Source organism: Mastomys coucha, chromosome X (genome assembly GCF_008632895.1).
Source record: "Mastomys coucha isolate ucsf_1 chromosome X, UCSF_Mcou_1, whole genome shotgun sequence".
Classification (NCBI taxonomy): domain Eukaryota; kingdom Metazoa; phylum Chordata; class Mammalia; order Rodentia; family Muridae; genus Mastomys; species Mastomys coucha.
The window spans coordinates 101,985,917-101,992,816 of record NC_045030.1 but is presented as its reverse complement, the minus strand read 5'-3'; the positions used below and the strand labels follow the sequence as shown (position 1 = coordinate 101,992,816).

General features: G+C 45.3%; 1 protein-coding gene across 1 annotated transcript in view; it reads right to left on the bottom strand.

The window, feature by feature from the left end:
• Positions 1 to 262, bottom strand: part of LOC116089605 (circumsporozoite protein-like) — a 7,673-nt gene extending 7,411 nt beyond the window's left edge. The window contains exon 1 of the mRNA XM_031369022.1: positions 84 to 262. The gene's annotated coding sequence lies outside the window, so the exon portion shown is untranslated. The remainder of the gene's footprint in view (positions 1 to 83) is intronic.
• Between the last annotated feature and the right edge of the window lie 6,638 nt (positions 263 to 6,900).

Here is a 6,900-nt window from a genome sequence, read left to right as displayed (position 1 = left end):
CCCCCACCGCCGCACCACCTCAGCCTTCCCACTGCCACCCAGCCTCGGCCTTCGACGTAGCAGGTGCCTCACCGCTGCCCCACCTCGGCCATCCCACTGCGGCCGGCCCTTCGAAGTCGCCCGTCGTCTGTGCCCGCTACAGCTCCGCCCCGCCCCTTCTCGCCTTCTCCATCGTCCCACCACTGCCCTCCTCACAGCCTTCGGTTCCTCACGAGCTGTAGTGGTGTTTGTCACTAAAGCCACTACACTAAAAGGACACCAGTGCCTACCTTAGGCCACCACCTGCGTACTTGCTGTCCAGTGTCCGCGTCCTCAGCCAACAGCTCGCCAAAAGCTCGCAACCGCCAACAGCTCCCCGCGCGTTCTAAAATGGGCGCGCGTTCTAAAATGGGCGCGCGCGGCTCAGCGCCTTTTATAGGGCAGTGCCCCTGGGGAACATGGGAACTCAAAGATTCGCGCCTTTTCTGCCCCCACCTACCACGCATGATCATAAAGCAAATTTGAATTCTAGAACTATGAATATGTGATACTAGCTCCAGTGCTTCCCGTACCGCTCAGCACCTTAGTACGACATTTGAATACAGAGCTGTAACCCAAGCCCGAATCTGTGGATAACGGCCAAAGGTCTCGAGCAACCCACGCATCCATTTTGCTTTTGAGATCTGGTCTGTGTAGACCAGGCTGGCTGGGAATTCACCATAATCCTCCTTTGCCTTTGGAGCCGTGGGAGTACAAATGTGCGCCCACCGTGTCTGGCTTCTAGCAACTTTCCGAGTAACTGAAAAATACCAAATTGTCTTTTTTTTTTTCTTTTTTGTTTGTTCTTTTGAGACAGGGTTTCTCTGTGTAGCCCTGGCTGTCCTGGAACTGGCTCTATAAATCAGGCTACCCTCGAACTCAGAGATCCACCTGCCTCTGCCTCCCAAGTGCTGGGATTAAAGGCGTGCACCACCAAGCCTGGTGAACTACCTTGCTTGAACTCCCAAATGTTTAAAAAGTTCATCTACCTGGTCTTCCAACTACCATAAGCACTTGCAGAAAGGACTATTTAGACCCCTAGATAAGACAAAGGAGGAGCAATGGAAAAACATCTAGTGGCACAGAACTGTGGTGCTGGCATCAAGATTTGTCAGACCCTGGAGGAAAAAAAAAAAAGTTGGTTACTTTAAACTTCCCAGTGCCCATTCCTAACACAAGAAAAAGCCAGTGGTTTTTACACTGTTCCTTCCTCTGGCAGACACCTATATACTTCATGATTTTTTGTCCACACAATGCAAAAGAAACATCCCATGCATTTGCTTTTAGGTGCTAGGCATTGTTCTGTGTGGGCTTAAAACTGAGAGGGCTAGGCATGCATGGTATTGCAGACCTTTAATCCTTTAATCCCAGGATTTGGGAAGTAGAGGGAGGCAGACTCTACTGAGTCTACATAGTGAGTTCCAGAACAGCTGCATAGTGAAACCTGTCTTGGAAAAAAAAAAGTAGATGAGGGGCTGGAGAGATGTCTGGTTCAGTGGTTAAGAGCACTTGTTCTTCCAGAGGACCTGGGTTCAATTCCCAGCACCCAATTAGTGTCTCACAACCACCCATAACTCCAGTTCTAGGGAATCTAGTGCCCTCTTCTGACCTCCTGAGGCACAGGCACACAGATGAAACACAGACACACAGGCAAGCAAAACCACATACATATAAAATAAATTTTAAAATAAAATCTAAATAACCTAATTTAAATCTTAAAAAAATACTTGAGCCCAGCACAAAGGGCACTAGCACGTCTGCCTAGTCCCAGCTACCTACTCAGGAAGCTGAGGCCAAAGTATCCCTTGAGCGGGGAGTCCAGGGGCCTAGGAGCCCAGCTGCACAAAAGTAAAGTCTTGTTTCTAAGAACAATTAAAAATTGAATGGTAGGGCCTGGGAAGATATTTCAGCAAATAAAATGCTCATAGAGCAAGGCATGAACATAGAAATTCAGACCCAAAGGCCAGACACCTCTTTAACCTTAGTGCTTGGAGATGGGGCATGAGGCAGGAAGGAAAATCAAAACAATAACCTAAAAAGATGGAAATCCATTTTTCTGCATGTGGCCTCCATATACATATCTCTTAAAAATTAAAATATGGGGGCTGGCGAGATGGCTCAGCGGGTAAGAGCACTGACTGCTCTTCCAAAGGCCCCAAGTTCAATTCCCAGCAACCACATAGTGGCTTACAACTATCCTTAATGAAATCTGACGCCCTCTTCTGGTGCGTCTGAAGACAGCTACAGTGTATTATGCTGGAGTGAGCAGGGCTGTCATGAGCTCAATTCCCAGCAGCCACATGATGGCTCACGGCCATCTGTATAGCTAGTGTACTCATACACATAAAATAAATAAATCTTTTAAAAAGTTAAAATATGTAGGGCTGAAGAAATGGCTCAGTGATTAAGAGAACTGGCTGCTCTTTCAGAGGTCCTGGATTTAATTCCCAGCACCCACATGATTGCTCACTACTCTCTAGAACTCCAGGTCCAGGGGAATCCAACACCCTTTTTGGGCCTGTCTACACCAGCACAGGCATGGCTTATGGACATGTGTGTATGGTGTTCATGTACACCCATACACATGAAAAATATTAAAATGCAATGTTAGTACTCTTATTTTAAAAGAGGTCAAACAACTAGAAAGTGGCATAGCTAGAATTGAAAGACCCCCGTGGGGAGACCCCCACTCAAATCTCAGGAGGACGTGCACCCCAGGAATCACGAGAGACCGTCTTGATGTAAACACATGAGGCAGTTTAATATTGGAGCTCTGGATCGACATGTATCTCACGCAGGAGATAGAGGAATCGACCACGAGACTCAGGGGGTAGGAGTTTATATAGGGAAAAGGTCTAAGGGAACAAAGGAATTTGTGTGACTATACATGATTGGCTATTTTAAATATCAGCTAGTGTACGTGCAGATCAGGGCAGAAAATTCGTAAGGGTGGTAATCTGAGTCAACAGAGCATCTGGCTGACCTTAAACCATATCTAAGAGGACCAGATGACCCATTACTCAGTTGGGTCGTGCCAGGGCCCACCCGGACATATCTTTGCATGTTTTCTCCTCCACATCTTCCCGGCCTGCTAGTTCCCAGAATGTCCCAACAACTCGCCTGCCCCTGACAGGCCCATCTGGACATGCTTGACCTTGGTCCACTGTGTTTTCCTCAAACCTGCAATTTTCTCATTAGCCAGCACAAGTCTCAAATTTAACTCTTTCAGAATTCGATTTTAACAGCACTAGTTTCAAACTGTACTACTCCTTACTGAATTGCCAACAAATAAATAGCTTCCTGAACTAATAAATGGTTAACTTCCTCCTCCATAAAAATGGAGATTCCTTGACTATATGGATTAGAAGTAACAGCCAAGAATCTAAATGTTCGGTATAAGAAACCACCCTATCCCACCCCACTCCCCAAAAGTAACAGCCTACACAGGAAGCCATCAAAGAAAACTCTTTGTAATATTGTGATAAGGATGCTGAAGTGTATGTAGCTTTCCACAATTGAGGGCTTCTGGTTATGATGGGGAAAGACTCACTCTCTTTAAGGGGCTAGCCACTGGGAGTTTGACCATGCTCCAGTGACTATATAGGAAACACAAACTGGACTTGCTTTCTTCTTTTTTTGGGGGGGGGGGTCACAAGAGTGGAGAAGCAGAACTGGGAAGACAGGGAAGTGAGTATGACTAAGGTTCATGATGTAAAATTCCAAAAAAATCAATAAAAAATATACATATACATACAAAATACTCTATGTATATACATACATATAACAAAGAAAAACATAAGCCACCCATAGTAGTACATACCTATACTTCCCAGCACTTGAGATGCAAAGGAAAGGTTGAAGACAAGTCTGAACAATGTTATAAAAACTGTCTAAACAAAAAACTTCAAATAAAAGTTAGGAGTCAAATTAACTCTCAGTCAGGTATGGTGGCACATATCTGTAATTCCAGGGCTCAGGAAGTTGAAACAAAACTTAACGTTTGAAGCCAATTGGGTTTATGTAGTGAGACCCTATCAAAAACAAAAACAAAAACAAAACAAAATAGTAGGACATGATGGCAAGGCTTGTGATCTCTTTGGCATCATAGGAGGATCTGAAGCTCAAGGCCAGCTTTAGCTATATGCAATCCTGTTTAAAATCAACACACAAAAAGGTAAATTACAGGGCAATTCAGAGAAATTTATTTTATCTGTCAGGCAATTCTTGGAATGGAGGAGGACCCAAAAGATGAAACAGATGATGCACTCAAGCTCTGATGGCTACCTGACTTCATCCCACACTGCTGTATAACTAGTGATGAAGCCAATCTCTCCCTCCATACCATCTTATTTGCCTAAGACAGGGTTTTACTATTTAACCTAGGATGTCCTTGAACCTCTGGTAACTTTCCAGTCTCACCCAGTGCTGAGATTTCATAATTGTGAGTCAGAATACACAGATTCCAAGACTATTAATCATTGTGACTCATGGTACCCAGATTCCAAGAAACGAAAATCAATGTTAGGGCTTTGGGGGCACAATAAAGTAGGTAAAGAAACAGCTGAAAGTTTACTTGAAACCATTCCCCCTTTTTGTCTTGTTTTCAAGATAAGTTTCTCTGTGTAACAGCCCTAGCTGTCCTGGTACTTTATAGACCAGGCTGGCCTCAAACTCACAAAACTCCACCCGCTCTTGCCTCTGGAGTACTTGGATAAAAGGCATGTGCCACTATGCATGAGTTTGTTTTTGTTTTTTGGTTTTTCAAGCCATGCTTTGTATAGTCTTGGTCTTGTATAGTCTTATATGTCCTAGAACTAGCTCTGTAGACCAGGCTGGGCAGTACATGCTTCTTCCTCCCAAGTCCTAGTGTGGTCTCCCCTCCAATGCTGCCCTAATTTTGCTATGGAACTCTGAAACTGAAAGTACCCTGACAGCCCCAGGCTGAAGCTGGCCACCTGTGGTGCAAGACAATAGCCAACAAACACTGCAGCTCCTCCTGAAATCAAAGAGGGACTCACACAGCTAACTTCTGCTAAGACTCCCGTTTGAAGTCTGCACACCATAAACAAACTGCGATGTGAGGCACTGAGAACCTGCGTTGCTATGTCTGCTGTTTTATTTATGTTATGCATATGCTATATTTGGATATTGTAGTTTCTCTTTGCTGCCTGGATATAAAAACCCATTTCACCCCAAGTAAGGCACGCTTTGATACATTTACTTAGCGTACTCCTGTCTTTTGTTCTAGACACGTTTATTCCCACAGGTCTGATCCAACCTCCAGTTCTCCACAATCCGTGGAGATCCGCTGGTCGAACACTACATAACGGCGCCCCAGACGTGCGGCTCGGACGTGAGAGAAATGGATTAAAAGACCACACCGTCGGATACAGACCTCTGTATAAAAAGGAAAAAAAGGAACTGAAGGGAACGGACGTGGCCATTTCTACATGGTAAGAGATTCGGCTAGCACTGACCAGGAATCTGTGTGAGGAGGCTACGGGCAACTAAGTAGGGAGAAGTACTGGCCCGGTACTCAAGCCCACCTAGGGATTTATCGACGGTGAGGAATTATGGGGGCAAATGTCTCAAAGGTGACTACCCAGAACATGGATAAGCTACTCAGAACAAAGGGAGTTAGGGTGAAAAAGAATGCATTAGCAGAGTTATGTGAGATGATTCAAGCTCACTGCCCTTGGTTAGAGGGTTTAAGCAGGATAAATAAAAAATCTTGGGAAAAGATAGGAAAAGCGCTTGTAAATAATAAGGTAGATGGATTTCCCCTCTGCCTTTGGGAGATGGTTATGGACATTATGAGTGAAAATGAGAAAAATAAGCAGAAGGAAGATTGTTCAGACAGCCAAATAAGCCTTACGAGTTCAGAAATGACAGGTTCTGACTCACAGACCAAGTCCTCTACAGACTGCGAAGAAGTTCAAAGTTTCTTTGATTCGGGCAGTACAGTAGCCAAAGAGACCCAAACTTCTGCAAAACGCAAACTTGCTGCATCTCATTTGAGGAGACAGCGTTCTTACGCAAAGTCTGCGCCCTCCCAGATGGGGGAGAGATCTCGAATCGGGTCTCGTCCAAGTAGAGCAGAACTCGAGATCAAGGTACGAGAATTAATTGATGAAATTAGGGGATTTAAATTGCAGGCAGGCAGAAAGAAAGGCAGCTATATGAGGGCAAAACATTTGCCCTTAGAGGGGGCATTCCGCAGGGCTTGGGAGTATGGGCAAGACAGTGCAGGGTTGCTGGCTTGTCCAGTCATGGAACACAGAGGTCAAAATGACGATATACATAGATATTACCAAGCTTTTGATGTTAAAATTAAGGATTTGAAGGAGGCTGTTGATAAATATGGGCCTAGTGCACCGTTTACCCAAGCGTTAATTGGCAACGTCATAGATTATAATTTAACACCTCAGGATTGGAAAACATTGTGCAGAGCAGTTCTTTCCTCTGGGGATTATTTAATCTGGAATTCTGAATGGCATGAACATAGTTGTACAGCGCCATGCTGCCCGGATGGCAGCAATAACGACCAAACACCAAGACTTCTTCTCTCGACGGTTTACTCAGGAAATTTTCTTCTTGTGTTAACAGCTCTTTTAGGTTTCTAAGTGTTACACAGCTCTTTTAGGTTTTACACCTCTTCTTGGCATCACCGCCTCCTCCCGCCTCCCAGCGCGCTTCTAGGTGCTGCGGCTCTTCGCGCTTCTGTGAAATAGGCAGCCGGCGGCCAGCGGCGTTCGGCAGCAGCGGCTCCTGCGTAGTGCATAGTCGCCACAGCTCCTGCTTCGCCGCTGTTCTTGCTGCTGCTTCTTGCTTCGGGAATGGCCCTGACTGCCTGGAAAGTGCCCCTTTTTATACCCGTGCCCA